Source organism: Tursiops truncatus, unplaced genomic scaffold (assembly GCF_011762595.2).
Source record: "Tursiops truncatus isolate mTurTru1 unplaced genomic scaffold, mTurTru1.mat.Y mat_scaffold_2_arrow_ctg1_1, whole genome shotgun sequence".
Classification (NCBI taxonomy): domain Eukaryota; kingdom Metazoa; phylum Chordata; class Mammalia; order Artiodactyla; family Delphinidae; genus Tursiops; species Tursiops truncatus.
In genome coordinates this window covers 129,535-152,344 of record NW_022983265.1, presented here as the reverse complement: position 1 = coordinate 152,344, position 22,810 = coordinate 129,535, and the positions used below count along the sequence as shown (strand labels likewise).

Below are 22,810 nucleotides of genomic sequence, written 5' to 3'. Positions count from 1 at the left end.
CTGAAGCCTCCATAAACCCCCAAGGACAGGGTTCAGGGAGCTTCCCAGTTGGTGAGCACATGGAGATTTGGGGAGAGTGGGCTCCATGCTTTCTCCCCATACCTCGTCCTATACATGTTTTTCTATCTGGCTGTTGCTGAGTTTTATCATTTTATAATACACCCGGTTAATCTAGTTAATAGAATATTTCTGTGAGTTCTATGAGTCACTTGAGCAAATTAATTAAAGCTAAGAAGGGGGTCGTTGGAACCTCTGACCTGTGGTACAAGTGTCAGAAGCACAGGTGTAACATATACTTGGTGACTGACACCTGAAGTGTGTGTGTGCATTCCTGCTGGACTGAGCCCTTAACATGTGAGATCTGATGCTATCTACAGGTAGATAGTGCCAGAAGTTGAGTTGAATTATAGGACACCCAGCCGTTTGAGCACTGCTACGCTCTCTCAGTGGAAATGGGGTGCTCAGGACCACTTAATGCTTTCCAGGCTCTGGCTTCTGTGAATTCATGACAACAGTAACCTCTGAAACATACACATGTACCTCTGCCACAAAAAACTTCTGATAGACACATAAGAAATTAATAAAAGTTGCTAAGAAAGGGCGTAAGGGACCTAACATTGGTTGGATGAGGGGCAAAAATATTCCAGAAGGAATTACTACTACTATTTATCTTTTGATAGTGGTGTGATTTTTAAATATGTGACCTCATTAGATTTTCCAAATACAAATAAACAAGATAATTATCATTTGTTTAAAAAAAGGCTGAAGAAAATGTAGTTTTATATACTTCAGAAAAAAGAAAATTGAGGGAGGATTTGATTATAGTGTTCAGTAGGCCAAGAAATGTGAATAAAGAAAGAATTAGTATAAAGGGGCCAGAAAAATGATTTAGGAGACAAGACCTTAGGAGACACTTTCTGATAAGCAGAGCAGTAACTCTTGCCCATTTCCTTTGTTTTTGGCCACGAATGGTTAAAGGCTCCTGTGAGCCGGCTACAAGGGGACTAGTGTCCACATCAAGTGGATAGCTTAGATTCTGATACCAACTACTGGAAATTATCCAGGGCCCAGGAAAGAAGTACTGGTAAGCTGCAGTTGCCAGCACGGTGCTTGGTAGATGTAAATATTTGTGGGTCTGCTAAATTAACGGTAAGACTATAATTCATAATATCTTGCACACAAACTAGATTGGTAAGTTTTCAGTGGATGACTTTATTACCATTCCGAACTCAGTTATATGGAACAGTACTCCTCAATGATTGAGAAATCAATCTTCCTCAATCTTCATGTATCACCATCTGCAAACATTGCTCTCTCTCACAGATTACCTGCCTTTAGCTATGGATGAGATAGTGAGATGCATTCCATTCTCCTCTTCCTGGACACACAGAACAATGACCTTTTCTAACCTCCCTTGGAGCCAGGCAGAGGTCAAGTTTTTGCATTCTTGTTGAAAGGGTATGGGTCTACCACTTTCAGGCCTGGCCAGGAGATATTATGCATGATTGCCCATGTTCCCTTCTGCTGTAGTTTAGGTAGTCATGCATTTAAGACAACACCTCAAGGTGGAGGGGGGCATGGGTTCCTGATTCACTACTTGAAAGCAATCTGCTAAGAATGAACCACCTAATTCACACTGGTCTCTGACAAGAGAAATAAACATTTATTAAGTTAAGACACTTGGCTTTCAGGAGTGTTTGTTAGACTACCTAGCATCAATTACCTTGAGTAATTCATTGCTAAATTGGTACACTGGTAATAACCACGGACTAGTGATGAGTCTACTTAATTCCAATCCTCTCCATTTCTCATTGCTGATTTACTCTATACTCACCAGAAATTATTTTTCATAGGACTTCCTGATGACCATGTCAGTCTAGAATTATCCATAGTACCTCTATGTCTATCTCTTCCTCCAATTCAACTTCCCAGTAGGGGACCTGGCATTACCCCTCTGTGTAGATACAACCATGGAGGATCAGGTCCTAACGAGATCGTATCTAGAAGGGCCCTGTTCTGCAAGGTTTATGGTTTATTTTGCTATACCTTGGATTCATATGTTGGTTTAAAATAAAGTGACATGATTTTTGAAGGTTGAAGCTGAGTGGCTGAACCAAATTTCTATAATCAAGGTAACATATATTTTCCCCCTGAGTCTGTACTAGGTCATTTCTTAAAAATTATTTTTTCTATCCTATGAATCTATATGTTTACATAAGCATTAGCTATTATTCCAACGTCTATGTTATGGACGGAAAATAGGATTCTTCTCGTGTCCCAACTCAAATCAAACAGTAAAGCATTGTTTACATTATACAAGGTTTACATTGCACAGGACTGTTTATATTCTACAAGGATCCTGAGGTCACATCTAGACCCAATGGGAAAAAATGTCATAATAGATTAGTAAAGACTGTAATGAAGATGGAAGGGGAAAGTGGTGGCTTATGTGCTAGGCATTTATTTCCCCAACTGAGGTCATTTCCTTGTCATGTATCACAACACTACTGTAGTTGCTCATGTGCTGCAATCCACTGCCCACCCATCCACCCATCTAACATTTTTGAGGACTTAATCTGTGCCAAGGACTCTACTCTCTGCCTGAAAGGCAAGTGAAAAATACAACCCAGGTCTTTCCTGAAAGAGCACATAAAGGAAGACTGATCTCTGAATAGTAAGTGACACAAGATAATGGCTGAATGGGTGGTTTCTTTTATTGCGCACTTGCAGGATAGAAAGCAGAGAGAAAAATAGCTCCAAAGAGTTGGACAGTTATATTATCATTGATTTTCGAGTGACCACCAATTAAAGGGCATGCTTAGCAGCTAGAAACGAGGACCTCATTAGATGACTACAAGAGCCAGACACTTTCAAAACTTTCCCGTAAACTCGCAGTTCCATTTTCATTTCATGAAGAGACAGCTTGGGAAGTCGGAGGTCACGCTCTTGTATGTCCACAACAGGGATGATTTAAGGCCCCGGTAAGCTCCTGCTGAGCTGCCACCTAAGGTCATACGACTGTGAATCATGGTGGGATATAATGACTTGGGCAACATTCTTTCCTGCAAATACGTACAAGATGGATGGTGATCAGTATTGAAGTATAACATATGGTGCCGATCATGAATTTAAATTCCCTCAGAAATGGAGGAGAAATAATTAGCAAAGGGCATTCTTGACTTCGTTGAGCAGCAATGCCTCTCTGACTCCTGAGACACTCATTTTCAGCAGTCAGGCCACAAGATGTGTCTTCAATTTCTGCAAAATCTAGTTCTAGCTAGATTTTGGGAACTAATGGGAACATGATCTTAATGGATGTCTCATGTTTCTCATGCAGTGTGGCTGTGGAAGTTTATGGGATGGAGTCAACAAAAAAGACAGGTCCTTTTTAACAGCATTCTTTATATCTGTTCAATCTTGTCACTACCATCGTGTCCTACTAAAAGGACGTTTCAGGGACTGTGTGAGGCCTGGTACAGTGCGTTTTTATAGTCAGAGTGGGTCAGCGGATGGAGAATCACATGAGAGAAAACAAGAGGATGAGGTGCTATTCCTGGCTCCGGCTTTACCTCAGAGAATGACCTTGGCAGAAGCTCTTAACCTCACTTTGAATCTTTGAACCTCAGTTTTCTCATCTGTGAAATGAGGAAAGAACATCTGCCCCTTTGCTCCCTCTCAGGGTTTTTGGAGGATTAAACAGATCAGGGCTATAACCTGAAGTACAGTGAACTCATGAGGAAAAAAATTAGACATCACTTAACTATATAATATTCTTTTTAATCATTACTAATTTCCAAAGGTGAAGAAAACCTTGTTAAAAAAATATGTAAGCTGATTGTTTTTCTGGAAACAAAATAAAGGCTCAACTAGCAACCCTGCATTAAAAAAGAGAACCTGAAATGCACATTCCAAATCTACTTCGAGACAGAAAGACCCCCAAATTCCTTCCAGTTTCCTAAGATTTTTCCACTATAATTTTTTTTCGTTATTGTCTTCTTCATAAAATGTTAGTTATATTTTGGGGATTTGCTATTGCATAGTTTAGCATATATAAGGAAATCGTCTTTCCATTCACTAATAAAAAAGGGAGTACAGGAGAGAAGAAGGAAGAGAGGGAAGGAGGAAGGAATAAATAGAGAACAAACCCACGTGGCTAAAAGAAACTGACCTGAGAAGACAAAACAGTTCATAATTTAAAATACTATATAATACAAATGAAGTTAAAGATGTGTTTGCCCAGAAGAGGACTGACTTGAAGTAAATTGATATGATTTTCTGGATAACACCCTGTATTTCCCTGCTTTAGTGAAACAGTCAGTCATAGAAGAGCTCTATCTACAGGGAAATTATGAAATAAATAATCTTCATTTCTCCATGATTCTTTAAAACCAAATTGGACTTTATTCCTTCTTATTTCTCTCTCAAACTCCACTCCTCGACATAGAAAATAGCATTCTGGAATGACTTAGAATTAGAGATCAGTCAATATTTCATGATTTTAAGGTTCTTCATTAGGAACAATGTGAATTTGGGCCTAATAATCCTAATCCTAGCTTTTTCTTTAGTTCTATAGTTCTATTAGGCCATGTTCTTAGAGCACTGTTTACACTTATTGCCAATAGTCTCTGGATTGGAGGTCAAACTGTTCCTTACCTTCTTCAGCATACCTTCAATGATTAAATGCCCCCAAGGACTTTTAAGAATCATTTTCATCTTGTAAATATTTTTTAATTGACATCTTAACTTTATAGTTGCTTCCCCTGTGAGGGAAAGAGACTAGGGTGATGGAGGGTTTTTGGTTCTTACTTTGTATTTTTTCAAGTACTTATTACTTTTTAAATTAAAATCAAGGAACCAGCACAAGAATGCTAGTAAGGTATAAGTGAGATGTAATGCTTGGTGTGCATAAGGGTTCAACAGTCCACTGTGAGAGTGCAGCCTTTTGAACAACCTCAGTGATAAGTGGGAACCACTTGTCCAAGACTATTTTATTTAAGATGCAATACTCATTTCTATCCCCTTCAATACATTTTAAGTACCCCAAGCTAGAATAATGGGGCTAGAGGTGCAAGAAGAATATTATACCAAACAGGGGCAATATAAAAAAACATCACAATCAAATTTTCCTTATTAAAAATAAGTCAAAAACCTAAATACAATATTATTCCACAGAGTTTTAAGGTATATTAAAAACATTGTGATAGGATGTTTCAAAAATTATGGTACAATCCCCTTCTGACACCCTCATTCCTGAGTCACCACTTCAGTAGGACTGGGTTTGGCATACTCAACCCACATGATGAGACAATAGCAAAAGAGCTTGATGGCTCAGTTGCCGAGGACTAGCCCACTAGGTTCTGAAGACAAGTGGACCAGGTGCTCCCACTGTCCAAGCCAACCACCAAACCTGTGAGTGAGGCTGTCTCAGACCAGCTCTCACTCAGCTGATCCATCAGTTGACTAAAACTGCATGAAGGAGCCCAGATAAAACCAAAAGTAAAACACTACCCAGATGAATCCAGTCCCAAATGGCCAAGTAATTGCTATTTTAAGCCACTAAGTTTTTTGTTGTTGTTGTTTTGTTTTTTATATCTTTATTGGAGTATAATTTCTTTACAATGGTGTGTTAGTTTCTGCTTTATGACAAAGTGAATCAGTTATACATATACATATGTTCCCATATCTCTTCCCTCTTGTGTCTCCCTCCCTCCCACCCTCCCTATCCCACCCCTCTAGGTGGTCACAAAGCACCAAGCTGATCTCCCTAAGCCACTAAGTTTTGAGGTGGTTTGTAATACAGCAAAAGCTAATCTATACTATAATACAATTTGGTCAAGTGGGTTTATCCTTGAGAATGCAAGGTTGGTTCAGTATCAGCCAATCAATTCATGTGATTCACTGTATTAGTTAAATAAAAGGAGAAAATCATATCATTCTTTTAAGATAGAGGACATAAAAAGCATCCGATGAGGTTCAAAATCTATTGGGTGGGGTAACTTTTATAAAACTAGATCCAAATAATAACTATCTTTCCTTGATAAAGGCTATATACCAAAAATACATGGCACATGTATACACTAACAAAAATTATTATACTACTATTTTTTTTAAAAAAATTAGCATTTCCTTTAAGGAGAGAATTGAGATAAAGATTTCTAACATTACTGATCTATTGGAACTGACCTTTTTGGAGCTGTGTATTGAGAGAAATAGAAAGAGAGGGAAGGTTTAGAAGAATATAGATAAAAATGTCATATTTATAGATTGTTTTGATTACGTATTTAATTGGAAACACAGGAAAATCAATAAGGTATTAAATCTAAGAGAAGAGCTCAACATAGGGGCTGGAAAAAATTAATACACCAAAATCAATTGTGTTCCTCCATAGCATCAATATCTAGATACAATACAAGATGAATTTACCATAGTAAGAAAACCTAGAGAGTATGGGGTTTCACCTAATAAATTATGCAGAAAATCTTCATAATGAAAACTTTATTAGAGGACAGATGAGTAAAAGAAATATATATCACAGGTATGGATGAGATGACTTACTATAATAATATAAATGTCCTTATATTAATCTATAAAATTAAATGCGACTGTAATAAAAGGCCACGCTTTTTTTTTTTTTTTGAGGGACAGCATAAAAAAGTGATTCTAAAATGTCTCTGGGGGACTTCCCTGGTGGCGCAGTGGTTGAGAATCCGCCTGCCAATGGAGGGAACATGGGTTCAATCCCTGGTCCAGGAAGATCCCACATGCCACAGAGCAACTAAGCTGGTGCACCACAACTGCTGAGCCTGCACTCTAGAGCCCACGAGCCACAACTACTGAAGCCTACGAGACTGGAGCCTGTGCTCTGCAACAAGGGAAGCCACTGCAATGAGAAGCCTGTGCACCACAACAAAGAGTAGCCTCCTGCCACACCAGTAGCTGCAACTAGACAAAGCTCACACGTAGCAATGAAGACCCAATACAGCCAAAAAGAAAAAAAGAAAAAAAAAAAGAGCAGATTGCTCTATCTCCTATAAGAACATTAAAATAAAATAAAATAAAATAAAACGTAACTGGAAGAATAAAGTTCTCCATACAGCTAAGGTAGTTTTGAAAAATAAGCTCAAAATGGAGAATGTGCCCTATACATTAAGATATAGTGGGAAGTCATGATAGGTAAGAACTGTGTGATGCCCTTGGAAGAAACGGCAAACAAGAAAACAAATCAAACAGGTGGCCTAGAAATAGAGCTATATACAGATAGAAAGTTGGCACATGAAAGAGATGGAATCATAGTCCAATGGAGGAAGTTGAATTACAGCTTTTGGGGAAACAGTCTCATTTTCAAAAGAGATATGAGACTGGATCTTAACCTAGTGATATCACTTATGTTGTACCCAGTCCTATATAGCTCACCTAATCTTCACAAAAAAATCCATAAGGCATAAACTATTATCCTCATTTTACAGGTGGAAAAACTGAAGTATGAGAGATAAAATGACTAGCCTAAGAAGTACATGGTGGAGCTGGAACTTAAACCCCACAGAAATCATTCTATTAACCATTATGTTATATAATTCCACCTAATGTACAAAACTAAAATACAATAGTTTTAATATCTAAATGTGAAAAATAAAATCTAGAGAGAATAAAAGAAATTGCAAGGTAATATATTTGTGATTTCAGGGTAAGAGATGAAATAGATCTTTGAAAAATAAAGAAGCATACATTGTATGAAGCAAAAGTGATGAATTTAACTATATTAAAATTATAAATTTATTAATATAAAAAATCTGATTTAAAAAAATGGGCAGAAGAGCTGAATAGACATTTTTCCAAAGAAAACATACAGATGGCCAACAGGCACATGAAAAGATGCTCAACATCACTAGCCATCAGGGAAATGCAAATCAAAACCACAATGAGAGATCACCTCACACATGTCAGAATGGCTATCATAAAAAAGAACAAAACTAACAAGCCTTGGCGAGGATGTGGAGAAAAGGGAACCCTGGTACTCTGTTGGTGGGAATGTTAACTGATGTAGCCACTAGAGGGGTGGGATAGGGAGGGTGGGAGGGAGACACAAGAGGAAGAAGATATGGGGACATACGTATATGTATAGCTGACTCACTTTGTTATAAAGCAGAAACTAACACACCATTGTAAAGCAACTATACTCCAATAAAGATGTTAATAAAAACAAAAACAAAACAGAGCAACCAGATAATCCAGTAATTCCACTCCTGGGTATATATCTGAAGAAAACAGAAACACTGATTTGAAAAGATGCATGCACCCACATCCAGTGTTTATAACAGCATTGTTTACAATAGCCAAGATATGGAAGCAACCTAAGTGTCCATCAACAGATGAATGAATAAAGAATACGTGCCATATGTACACAATGGAACACTGCTCAGCCATAAAAAATGTTAAATTTTGCCATTTGCAACAACATAGATGGACCTGGAGGGTATTATGCTTAGTGAAATAAGTCAGACAAAGACAAATACTGTAATGATATCACTTATAAGTAGAATCTAAAAAATAAGACAAATGAATGAATACAACAAAACAGAAACAAATTCACAGATATAGAAAACAATCTAGTGGTTACCAGTGGGGAGAGGGAAGCGAGAGGGGCAAGATACAGACTGGTAATTAGGAAGTGCATATAACTATGTATAAAATAAACGAGATACAAGGATATATTGTAGGGCATGGGGAATATAGCCAATATTTTATAGTAACTTTCAATGGAGCATAATCTATAAAAATATTGAATCACCATGTTGTACACCTGAAATTAACATAATATTGTAAATCAATTATACTTTAATAAAAAATTAGAATTTTATGTACAATAAAGGATACCAAAGTCAGACTGAAAAACAGTTGATGGGTAGAAGACATATACATTATCTAAAACCCAATAAAGGACTCAACATCTGAATACAAAAACTTCTACATCTCTAAAGACACAGAACACTCAATAGAAAAATGAGTGAAGGTCATGATAGGTAATTCACAGAATGGAAAACATGAATAGCAAGAAAGTATATGAAGACCTAACTTTTCTAGAATCAGAGCAATGCAGAATTAAAACACCTTACTTCATATGAATCCACACATGCCAAATTTCCAGAAGTTAAAATGCAAATTATGCCGTGGAGCAACTACGCCTGCGCACCACAACTACTGAGCCTGCGCTCTAGAGCCTGGGAGTCACAGCTACTGAGCCCGCGCGCCTAGAGCCTGTGCTCCGCAACAAGAGAAGCCACTGCAATGAGAAGCCTGAGCACCGCAACGAAGAGTAGACCCCGCTCGCTGCAACTAGAGAGAGCCTGAGTGTAGCAACGAAGACCCAATGCAGCCAAAAATAAATAAATTGATTAATTTTTAAAAATGCAGATTAACAGCGTGTGGTGACAAAGGATATGGCAAGAGAGAAATTCCAAGTATTGCTGGTGAGGGGAAAATGGTACAGCTATTCCAGGGAGGAATCTGTGAAATAAGGCATATATATGACTTCTACCTCAGCCATTCCACGGCTGCACTGTTACTCTGCACTGTTACTCAAGGGGACATATGGAAAGAGTGTATTAATGCTTTATGGTGGACATAAAGTGTTGAAAATAGCCTAAGTATGTATCACCAGGGTAATGGATAAGCAAAACATGGTATTAACATAGTGGAATATTAGACAGTGGCCAGAAGCAATAATTTCTATGGAGCAACACAGACAAATTTTAAAACAATAATTTTGTGTAGAAAAAATAAAAGAATAGGATGTGATTTTTAGTCGATACTACTTTTGCAAAAAGTAGAAAATACAAAACAATTCAGTATTTCAAATATATACATATGTTTAAAATAACTATGAAAGGTGAGTTGGGAAATTACATATTAAATGGCCCAAATGGTGCTATATAGGGGAAAATAAAGGAAATAAATCTGGCAGAGGAACGTCGGGGCCAAACCAATCTTAAAAGTATTAGAAAATAAGAGTGACCATACACACTGATGATAGAGTGACATGAACTGAGGCATATGGTCCCTTTTGAGTAAATGCCTGAAATACAAACTAAAAAAATAATGTCATAAGATTTACAAGCACTATAAAAATATTTAGCAGTATTGCAGTAGATAGTAGAAATATATAACCTTTCAACTTAAATAAAAACAAGACTGATGAAATATCATCTTTGTTCCCATGTCATCCATGCTAAGGAAGAAATAATAAATCAGCTTTTAAGATAGAATTTTTTACAATGAGAGATAAAAAACAAACAAAAAGAAACCCTAACTGTTTATCCCATGAAGGGAGAAAAAAACAATTTGAAAACTCAGAGTAGAACTCTCTGAGGACAATATTTAACATCAATTTTTGTAAAACAGAATTTTAAGAAGCTGGTTTTGAATTGTTTATAGAGTTTCTAATTAGCATGCTGAGGAAATACAGGCTCCAATCTTAATCCAGAAGCAAATAAAAAGTTCTGACTCTTAAAATTCTAGGCTCTAGAGTAGGTGCGTGCTGGTGTGCTGGTGTGTATGTGTGTGTGTGTGCACATTTGCTGTGTGTTTTCAATAAACTCAAGAGTACATAAGGGTGTATGTTATTACATTGTAACAATTCTTGAGCAAGTCTAACTGAAGGTCAGTAGCAAACAAGTAGATGCCGCTTGGGTGGCCCCCCAAACTCTCAGGTAATGAGCAGATCTGGCTTGGCAATCATGTTCTGCTTTTAGACATAATGCATTTTTATGTTCTTGTTAGCATTGAAAGACTAACTTGAATATTCTGCAACTGATGAAATGGACAACAGAGCAGTAACCTAGAGTTTACACGTATTTGGGGCAGTAAAACTTTAGTTCTAGATTTAACTTGGATTTTAGTCCTAATTTAACTTGGATTTTCTACAACGCATTTTTTTCCTATAAACTGGAGGTATATACCACCATAATCCTAAAAAACCTGTGACTTTGGGCTTCAGGGGTCTAAGCCTTCTCTCTAAGTGACTGAAAGGTACAACTAGATATTAGACCTGTCTAAAAATTGTCCTTTTCGGTCCTCACATACAAGGGTTCAGCTTGATTTTTGGATAGCTGTCAGTAAAAAAAAAAAAAAAAAAAAAAAAAAAAACTGTGCAAAGAGCTAATGCCTTTTGCTACAAGACAAAACAATTTCTCCTGGACATGCAGGAATAGGAGGCAATGCCATGTGTTGGAAGCATGCACATATTTTATGATAGATATTAGTCTGGAGGTTAACAGCTAGGTGCTCTGGTTGAAGTAGTTTATTCCAAACATACATATAATGTTAACCCACTTTGTAACAAAGCATATGCAAATTCATTTTTCTTTCTAGTTTAAGCCCAAGGAAATCCCTATAAATCTTGTCTCCAAAGAGAAAATATAAAGAATTCATAAGATTAAGGAGTTCTTATCAATTGTATAAAAATCTAGATATGTACTAACTAGACAAAAATGTAGACGTCTAAGAGAACGTCCAACAAATAGAAAAGTAGAGGACTGCACTGAGATTGCAATCCTGAGAAAAATACATTATTTCTAAATGAAAAAGTAAAAGGAGATAGTATAAATTAAAGCCAGAAGAAAAATTTAAAACCTACAAAAATACGAGTCAATACAAAGTTAAAAACCCATGAATTTTACTATATACCCAAAGGCTTCACAAAAGATCTCATGAATATCACAAATTAAAATAAAACAAACAAAAGCCAGAAATATTGTTTTCCCCAAATTGTACTACTACCTGCTTATTGCTTCAGTGGTAAGAAGAAAAATTATCTTCAAATAGTTAAATTGTATACCCACTTATATTTTAACTCTTAGATGGATCTTGTTATATAATATATATGATCTCTAAAGAAAACTTGTTGGTTGTTTATTTTGGCATCTGTTAGGAAATTCCTATTTAATTAGATAAATCTCTTTAGATAACTCTTAAATAAAAATAGATGCAAAAATAGTATGTTTCATATCATTCATTTTAGACCTCTAAGAGTTAGAAAAGCTCAACCTGGAGAAGAAACTAGTTTTATTGAGGGAAGAAACTACTTTCCAGTTTAGAAGAGGAGGGATTATCCCATTTCTGTAGAGGAAGCAATCAGGAAGATACAAAAAGAATGATCCTTGCCTAGTGCTAAGACCAGAACTACTGTGAATATTGTACCAGATCTTGTAAAAACAGTCACTGTGCTGGCACTCACAGGCCTGGGTCATGGTGTGTTCAACAATAAAACTTTGTTCCAAAGGATGGAACTCCTTCAGGCCAAAAAGCTTTCACCTGCATTATTCCATTAACCTCACTGTTTTGTTATGGGAAATGTGTTTATTTTTTGAAATGACATTGAAATATATCCTTAAAAGAACACTTTAGGTCTCAACAAGATTCTCTTCTCTTTCAGCCAACACATTACCTTTTAGAAATCAACAGTCTACTTCTTTCTTTAAATCATCACATTTCAAAGCTGTAGCAGCTAATAAATGTTAATATAATTTTTCCAAAACTGCAATCTCCCTAAATTTCTATGCTGTCTTCTTTATCCTGTCTTTTCAAGGTAACGGTATCTTTCCAGTTTTCTTAGCATTATCAGGATTATGGATTTTGTTCATTGTTAAAGTTCGTTATTTATGGACATAAGTTAATGTAAATGCAAAAATATCTCGTATTATTCACAAGCTGGCTGACTTAAATCACTTGCTCTTAAAACAACTCTACTGCTCTCCAATCTGTTCAAATGCACGGAAATATAAATTCAGGATGATGTGGCTTTTCTGCAATGCTTTCTTTTCAGGCTGCAGTCTACATGACAGCGTTATATCTTATCCTTGCTGCTGTTGTTGTTCAATCTATAAAATCTCTCTTGAAGACCCCCAAAACAGCTTGTAATTTACTTTTACTTTTGGTGACTCACTGTTTTCAAATTGCCATCTCTGACCATATCCCCCTTCCAGGGGAATTTATGCAGACACTTAACCCATAATTGCTTTACTCTTTACCTCTATTTCTGGGTTCTTAAATTAACTCTTACATCAGTGTTCTTCATAAATTATTTTTTCTTAGGAACTTTCCCTGGAAGTAAGTTCATGCTATTTTTGACAAGCAAACATTTGACCTCTGAAAGAATTCTTATGGAAATGGGTTTATATCCCAAATGCACCACCAAAAATCTTTGTGACCTTGCATAAACGTCCCTTACCATTTCAGGTGCTATCTTTGCTTGACTCCAAAGTGAACTGATTAAAACTATAAGCATCTAGCTGTTATGCACTTTTGTCTCAGTTTGGTCAATGAAACTCTCAAAAATCCATCAGATTTTCATTATTTTTTATCATTAGCCTGTTTGTGTAAAATAAGTTACCATTTATGGAGCCAGTGTTCTCCTTTATTCCGGCATCCAATCATTGTAAATATTTCTCATGGACACATTCTTAGAAGGCCTATGAATAACCTGGCCTCTTACTGATTCTCCCTTTTGGAGTCTTACTAGCCAGACTTCCCCAATAACTTTCAGAGAGAGTTTTCCCCCTTTCTGGGTCTTCTTTTTGACTTCTATACGCCACAGAACTTTCAAAAGTCAACACACCAATACTAATGTTACCACATACCCTCCAAAAAGCTCCAAGCTGTTTATGTCTATTCATTACATTAATACTTTATCAAAACTTGTCCAATTGAGTAGTTTTAGCACAGATATTTTACACATTTTAGCACAGACATGCTCTGTTTAAGGTTAACAGATCCATTAGGAATTAACTTTCTGGTACATTTTCCCTCTGACATTTTCCTCACAACTGGGTTTCCTCATAACTGAGCCATCAGTTATCTCTTGCCTATAGAAAGGCAGATAAGAGAAAAGAAAGCTAAGTGAGAAAAGATATGTAAATAGAATAGCACAATATTGGACACATAATAAGTATTCAATAAATGATAGCAAGTATTCTTACCCTTATCCTCACATTAGTTTATATGTATTAAAAACTGTTTACTGGACTCAACTCTTACTTCCATTTCTCATTAGATCTTCACAGAAACCTTGGAGGAAGCGAGGTTTTATCCCCATTTTACAGGTTGGGAGACTGCAGCCTAGAGGGCTTAAGTACCTTAACTGAAGTCATATAGTCAAGAAATAAGCCTATATTTGTCACAATCACTTGCCCATGCTTTGACGTGACACCACCACCCATCATTTACCCAGCTTCACCAAGGTACTACTAAATTTTTTACTCTTATTCTCCTCTCTTTGCTTCATACTGCCATTGTCACCAGCCCAGTCAAATTCACTTTTAATTTTCCAATGTTAATGAAGGAAGTAGAAGGTGAAAATTGAGGTTAAAGGAGGAAACTTTAATGTTATTCAAGGATGACTTCATCTTAACTTCCAGCCTTCGTCTACCCATTCTCTGCTCCAGTCACATGCAGAGTATTTGCTATCTCTTCCGTAAGTCTTGACTTTTCTTGTCTTTATGCCACTTTTCTTTTCTCCATTTGTAATGAATCTCCGTTTCCCTTGGTTCTTCACCATTTCTTACTCCATACTCTCCATTAAAATTCAAATCTACCTTTAAAGTCCAACTCATATACCAGTTCTGTCCTGCAGTCTCCTGTATCTGCCAGGTCAGAACTAACCACTTGCTCCTCCGTGCTCCTGCAATGGCAATGATGTTAGAAGGGCGAGTGATTTTACAGCTTGCTCACCACCTGTGGGAAATATGTCCTCTTTGCCCTTCCACATCTTTTCTCCACCCAACTCTATATGGATGGCTTGCATGGCTTATCTTAGTAAGTGTCCTTGCTTTGGCTTCCGTTTGGCTCACCAATGAAGAGTACCAATAGAAGATTGTAGGCAACGAAGGAGGGGAGTGAAGTTAGGGTAATAATTCTTGCCAAATTGCTGGGAGTTGGCTGCATCCCCCAACTAACGTATAGTGCTTCTCTGTGGGGCGTCACAGCATCTTTGGGGAGGACTCTCTCTCCAGCAAGGCTTTCTTTCTCTTTCATCTCCTATAAAGTAGCCACACTTTTACTGAACCCAGGGCACTACACTCTCTCTTGATTCTCTACATTGGGCTCAATTTATCCTTATTGATGTACCCCTGATTTCCTGCTGAGACCCTGTCTGATGAACTTCGTAATAATGCTCTTCTAAGCTGTTAATTTTACAAACCACATTATTACACTTATTAGAAGAATGTCTTCAGGATGTGTCAGTAAGCTCTGATTGATAATGGTAAACAGCTAGAATTTATGGAACATAAAGTATGCTTTGGTTACTCTCTTGAGTACACCATGTGCATTCTTCTAATTAATTAAAATCACTATTAGCTAAGCAAGACACACAGATGCTAAGAGGTTCCCAGAAGTAACTTGCTCATGGTCACCCCAGTGTCTCAGTAGTGTTTAGGACTCAGATCTGTCCAAAGCCTAAACCTTAAGTTCTAGGTCTAAGCAGTGGCTCTCAAACTTGAGTATGCATCAGCATCACCAAGAGAGCTTGCTGCAACAGGTAGTGGGCCCCACCCCCAGAGTGTCCGAGTCTGTAGGTCTGGAGCAGGGCCCAAGACTTTTTATTTCTAAAAATTCCTACGTGCAGCTGATGTGCTGGTCTGGGTACCAGACTTTGAGAACCACTAGTCCAGGCATTTTAGGTCCAGAATTTCAGGTGTTAGAATAATTTTCTGGTGATAAATTGTCAGAAAAAAAAAAAAGCACTGCATTTTCCTGTTTGTAAGGAGGTAATACATTCAATGTTAAAGAGTCAATAATGGGGCTAAGTATTTAAGAAAGAAGAGTTATTCTCCAGGAAGATGGGAGGAGATGGACATTCTAAGGACAGGAATGCCCTTTCCGGAAACTTGCAAAGGGAACAGAAAAATAACATAGTAAGATTCTGCTATCCAGTGTTCACAGAACATGAGTGGGATACCCTTAACTGTAAAATGGGAAGCCAACTTTTGCTCACCATATACACACCTTATTCAGTACAAATGTTTATTAAGAATCTCCAAAAGCTAGACACTAGGCATCAGGGCTACACTGATAGAGCAGATAAAGTGCCTGGCCTCAGGGAGCTGTGCTTCAGATGATGTACATCAGCTAGATAGACTGAATGATGGATACTATATTGGGTTCACACTTCGTCTCAAGAAAAAAATATATCCATAGACGTGATCCAGGAGTCAAATGGCAAAAGACCTAGCTTCAAATTGAGTGTTAATTTCATTAAATGGTAGGTAAAAATTATTTTATATGGCGAGATAGGCTCTGCTTAAAAGACACACTATTCCTCCAAACGTATTATTCAAGCCAGCTTATAAACCTGTGACTTTTTCTAGGAGAAATGTTGCCTTCTTTCCCAAGAAGGGAGCAGTAGGGGTCGGGGTGGAAATAGTTTCATCATCAGAGGCACAGTCTCACTACTACTGCTCAGCTCCAATTCGCAACCTTTTGAATGCTTTCCAGACTAAGTAATTTAGCAAAGTGATGAAGAAAACATGGCCCATTAATCTTATGATGCGTGTTATAACTTCACTCTGGGTTTAGCATAGGAAAAACATTATTTGCATTGATTAGAAATATGCTTTATGGCTGCATATATTATTCACTCTGAAGATTCTAAAATTATTAGCTGGGTTGACATGATGAACTGCACAGGAGTACTTCTAGATGACATCTCAATGTCATCTGTTACTCACATCATATAGGTCTAGGAATCAATATGTATTTTACTCAATATGAGATCTTATTCCAAACATCAAAATATACCTGTTTTTATTCGATGGTTATCATCATGAAATTAGCAGCTAAACGTCATTTAGAAAATTCAAAGCAAGTAAATTACTGTATTAACTGTCCAACTATGATTATGACTTTCCTCCACTTATAGCTGAACCTAATATAATGATCTGGTCAGTCTGACTAGGAGGATTTATTCATTAATTTACTCAAATGTTCTGAGGTATATTTTGAAGGACTTAAATTATGGTCTGGTTTGTAGGATCCAACAGTAAGGGTGCAGGTTTATCTCCTACAAGCTCTGTGACCTTGCCCAAGTGACTTAGCATCTCTGAGCCTCACCTTCCTAATCTGTAAAATGGAAACAATAATAGAACCCAAGTTGTAAAGCTGAAGGAAAAAAAGTAATATGGTAATGTATTTTGGCACAAAAGAGCAGTTACGCTGATGGTCATTATTTGTGAATACTGTTGCTAAGATTATTGATAACCTGTTGTGTGTTAGGTGCTGTTCAAGGACTAGAATTTTAAGACTGTTCTTCACCTTTATCCCAGTTTTACCTGCAAAGTTCTGCCATGCACTGGAAAAACATACTGGTATTTCTAGGGAAGGGGACCACCCAGGTGACATTTTTGTTTCACCAGGTATATAAAGTATACAAAGGTTATAGTGTATCTTTTGAGTCCTTTGGATGTCTAGTTACCTTTCACTAGAATGATTCTAGTAGATCCTGATAGATACCTGAGACAAGGTCAGGTCAGTGATGTTGGTACCTTTTCTGGCTTAAGAGCATAGGGCAGAAACACAGGAAGAGAGGTCTTCCTTTTCCACTCCTGTTACTAAGAACCCTCTCGAATAATGACAATCTGAAACAGATCACTACATTGTTGCATGCTGTAGAATCAAAGCAGTGTACAAAGCAAAGAGCACTGGCCTCCATTATACGTGCATTTCACTTGAGATTCACTTTTCTAGACCGTGGAGAAAGCAGATGTTTCAACACTTTCCAGGTCCTGGAATATTACAATCTGGCCATCTCCACCACTGCATGTTTGATCACACTGTTCCCTGCAAATGGAATGCTGTTCCATCCAGGTCAGACTGACCAGTGCAAATACCTGATTTTATCGTACGGTCAGAACCAAATTAACTTACTGAACTTCTGCCCAGCTCAGGGTCTACCTTCTCTGTGAAACCTCCTGTGAGATCCCAAGTTACAAACAACTCTATCTTCTTCAGAAGACATTGTATACTGTATAAATAGTAATTGACATATAAATATATGTATATGTGTGTGTATTTCTTTGTTACATTAAGTTATAACTCCTGTGGTTTCTCTTCTTAACTAAACTGGACCCCTTATCATCACAGTGGCCATGTACATCATTGTATCCTCCAAAACATCCAGAATAATATCATGGATTCAGTATAAAGTTGTTTAATAGAAAACAATTAACTAACCACTGCAGAATACTAGTGTCTCTCAAGGTGTGTTCAGTGGATCATAAATCCTGTGAGACAGTCCATGAAGGAAAAGATTTCAAATAAATTTGGGATCTGTTGTCCACTACATCTCCTTATCAGAGACTCAATTTCACAAGACTCGTGAAAAGCCCTGTAGCAAAGAAACTGTTGACTTAGTTTGACCCAGTATTTCTCTTACAAGCGTATCAGTTCTGGAGGTCAAGGACATTTTCCACCTCTAATACAACATCTCTACTGCCTAGTAGAGTGCCTGGCACTTAGTAGACACCTAATAAATATTTGAATAAGTTTCAACATACATTCCCCTTTTAAGCTATAGAAGAAAAACATAGTATATAGTATATTTTGATTTACTTGGGGAGAATAATAATATGAATAGATAAATTTACACAAATCATTTTAAAGTATATATATTTGATAATACTTTTTTCCACAAATCTACACAACTGCACATTTAGTGGTGATAGTAAACGAACTACACTTGCTTCTGAAAACTTGCTAAGAAGGATGGCTACTAAAAACTACAACTTGAACCCAAAACAATTGATTTAGTTCATTGGTCCCCACTCCTTAGCAGTTTTAATATAGAAGAAAATAGACGCATATATTTCTTTTCTGCCATAATATGACATCATATAAGGAATGCTATGTTATTAGCTAGAAATAAGATTTGCTTTTGTTATTTTAGTACATTTGATCACATAAGAATAATTCTAGATTTTTTCCCCTCCTGTGACTCTCACAGCATCCCCATCTAAAATAGACTTTGGTGATTTAGATCAAATGTCATATCAATTGTCCTAGACTGCTTACTATGTGCTTTCACTATAGATTTTAATGTCAATAGAGAAAGGAGAAGGAAAAGTCAGAGGGAAATGAAACAGGTGTATGCAACACCTCTTTCTACTACTGACATTTCTCAGAATTCTGGGGGAAGTTGCAACTATAAGCGGAAAGTTTTTCACCATGGAACTCACGGTGGTTGAACGTCTCATGAATTGTTTTTTCACTACTGAAGAAAACTATGTTTGATTTTACCATAACTGAAAAGTTCTCCTGTTTCTACTTCTGAGGTTTGCCCTCAAGACTACTGTTTACCTAATGGAAGTGACTCCTATGCATGGAGGAAAAAGTGCACCATTTGAAGGAAAAGCTAAAGGAGTGATATTCAGGTAGCTCCTCATTCCACCAATGAAAATGTACACATAGATTTTCCACTTTACACCTCATTTTACACCTTATTTTCATGATTTTGAAATTAATATGTAGGGTCTGATGAGTTTGTCAATAGTCTATAATTATTAGTGTTATTAAAATAGAATACAAATGATAAGCCATATGTAAACTTGCTGTGCGAATAAACTGCTATACCCCAAATAATACAAATGAGTGAATGGCAGTAAATACTAAGAGGGATTAACAACATAAAGGATATTAAAAACACACATAAAGGATATTAAAAAAATGATGACTGTATTTCATATTTATGTGTCTTTTTCTGTCTCACTCTTTTTTTTTTTGCGGTACGCAGGCCTCTCACTGTTGTGGCCTCTCCCGTTGTGGAGCACAGGCTCCGGACGCGCAGGCTCAGCGGCCATGGCTCACGGGCCCAGCCACTCCATGCCATGTGGGATCTTCCCAGACCGGGGCACGAACCCCCGTCCCCTGCCTCGGCAGGCAGACACTCAACCACTGCACCACCAGGGAAGCCCTTCTCTCTCACTCTTACTCAACTCCTAAATAACTACGAGAATATGCTCACAAATGGTAAGCATGTTTTGGATGTTCGATGTGTGTTTGTGGGGAAGAACAAAAAAAAAACTGCCTCAATTAGGTCAAATATCATACAAGAGATGAATGAGATTAGAGATGGGATTGGGATTTGTGTTAGTTTACTCAATAGCTAACCAATCACAGATATGACAGTGTAGTGCAATATGCAAATATACTTTTAAACAACTTCTCTTAAGTTATCTACTGTCTGTAAAGACAATCACACTCAACTGCTCTGCACTTAACCCCAGAGCTTCTGAGTTAGAATCTCTTAGAAATAGGTACACGTTTCATTGCTTTGGCAACATTTACATGGCTCTGCATCAGGCAATACAACTGCTAAGATCACACCCTGGGAATTCAGGAAAGGCTAGTGTCCAGTTCTGATCGTTCTACCACCCAACTGTGATCTAGGGTAAATTCCCCATTTAAAAAAAAAACAAAAAACCCTGAAGATGCTGAAACAGTATTTCCTACTTCACAGGGTCGTCATGGGGATAAAAGGTCATTAGGATAAAGTGCCTCTCACCCAGGAAACACTGATAAATGCTACTGATGCTACCATCATCATCATGACCGATCAAGGACATATTGCCACATGGAAATTCAACATTGCCTGGGCCATTCACAACTTTCCTTTGAAGGACTCATATTCTATGTGGGGTCTTAACACCTTCAAATAACAGAAAATACAAGTCTTTACGCCTTTTTTTCTGTAGCTAATTTTGGCATCTTTCAACTCTGTCCACTTAAGTGTCGGTTTAGCATATTCTTGTCACACAAAGAAGCTACTTCCCAAAGAGAGGAACAATGTGTCAAGTGACAAAGACATTGAGTGAATTCTTTCACATCCTAGATTGTCCACGGTACAGCTCAGCTGGTCTCTGGGTTGGAAGGCCTGGGTCTACTTTGCTCGTCTAGTCCTTAGCACGTGGTCTGTGAAACAGAGGTAGCTGCTGGTAGAATTATAACACAAGCAGAACTGGCTTCAATTCTTCCTTCTTAGGTCTTTTTCTTCTTGTTCAGCTGTTCAAGGAACTTGCCTGCCCTCTGTTCCTGCCAGGACGATGTTACATCTACCTGGATAAGTAGGTCACCATTGTATATCAGGAAAGGTCTTATTTGTAATCATCAGGAACCAGATATGGCTAATTTGAGCAGAAAAGGAAACTTTTGGAAGTTTATGGTTAGGTCTCAGTAACTAGAAGCAGACTAAACAACCGAAAGCCAAGCCTATGCTATTGCAATTATAGGATCAGGCCAAAGTAATGTTATAAGTCCTAGCTGGCCTTGCTACCCAGCAGGAACAGGAAACAGAAGATTGACCCAACACTGCTGGCCTTGCTTCTTTACATCATTTATTTGTAATTCAAAATCCAAGAGAGGGGCTTCCCTGGTGGCGCAGTGGTTGAGAGTCCGCCTGCCGATGCAGGGGACACGGGTTCGTGCCCCAGTCCAGGAAGATCCCACATGCCGCGGAGCGGCTAGGCCCATGTGCCATGGCTGCTGAGCCTGCGCGTCCGGAGCCTGTGCTCCGCAACGGGAGACGCCGCAACAGTGAGGCCCGTGTACCGCAAAAAAAAAAAAAAAAAAAAAAAACCAAGAGGGGGTGCAGTTGGCCAACCCGAGGTCGCCCGACTGTTTTCCATCTGTAAGGGAGACTGAGCATGTGAGTAAACAGTGTATCTGACATGTTCAGCTTGTATAACGAGAGGAAGGCTCTGTTTCTCACCAAGACCCACAAAGTGGAAAATTCCCCAAAGAGAAAGGAATTTCAGATCAGATGCTTGGAAAGTTAAAAACAACAACAACAAACAAATGCAGATGTGGAATTAAAGACATGAAATTATTAAGAACCTATATGTGGAGTGATTCAGACCTGAGTTCACATCTGGAGCAAGCTACTCAATCTTGCTGAGCTTCAATTTTCTCTAAAGGAAACAACATGGAAGATGATGTCCACATGTAACTTGTGGTACAAATGAAGGAGGGTAGTACAGGATATGATGCCCGGCACATCCTATGCATTTTCTAAAACTACTACTAGTACCATTATTATTGTTACTTATTATACAATTTATTGTAGAAATTAACAGGGAGAGTATTAATAAATGTTAATACAGTGCTAAGTGTCACATTTATGATCAACTAATTATTTGTTGATTCAACAAACATTCCACATATCAGAAAATAACCTGTTAGTATATATATATATATTTTTTTAAAGAAAAGAAACCGTGAGGCTTAGAAAGTGTAAACAATGTACCAAAAGTCACTCATTTAAGAGGTAATGGAATATTATTCAGCCTTAAAAAATGAAGGAGATCCTTTCATTTGTGACAATATAGATGAAACAGGAGTGCATTATGCTAATGGAATAAGCCAGACAAGATAAATACAAATGATATCATTTATATATGGAATCTAAAAAGAAAAAAAGCCACACTCATAGAAACAGAGAGTAGAAAACTGGTTGCCAGGGGCTGGGGTGTGGGTGGGGAAAAGAGGGGAAGACTGGTAAAAGGGTACAAACTTTCAGCTGCAGGATGAATAAGGTCTGAGGATCTACTGTGTAACATAGTTACTACAGTCAATAACACTGTATTGTATAACATTTTCTGAGAGAATAGAACTTAAGTGTTCTCACCAAAAAAAGAAAAAAAGGAAAAAGGTGTCATGAGCTGTTAGATGTATTAATTAACGTGATGGGAAGGATCCTTTTGCAACGCATATGTATATTAAATCATCATGATATACTCTTTGACTATCTTACAATTTTGTCAATTATACC

General features: G+C 37.5%; 1 long non-coding RNA gene across 3 annotated transcripts in view; it reads right to left on the bottom strand.

Moving 5' to 3' along the window:
- Window positions 1-402: 402 nt before the first annotated feature.
- The window catches only part of LOC117310787 (uncharacterized), a 30,040-nt gene continuing 7,632 nt past the window's right edge, over window positions 403-22,810 (bottom strand). Inside the window, exon 3 of one of the 3 annotated variants that reach the window (XR_004524844.2) lies at window positions 403-3,062. This is a non-coding gene — a long non-coding RNA (uncharacterized lncRNA). Of the gene's footprint in view, window positions 3,063-8,817; window positions 21,951-22,810 lie in introns of those variants that run through there. The other 2 variants (XR_012329525.1, XR_004524845.2) reach the window with 2 other exon arrangements.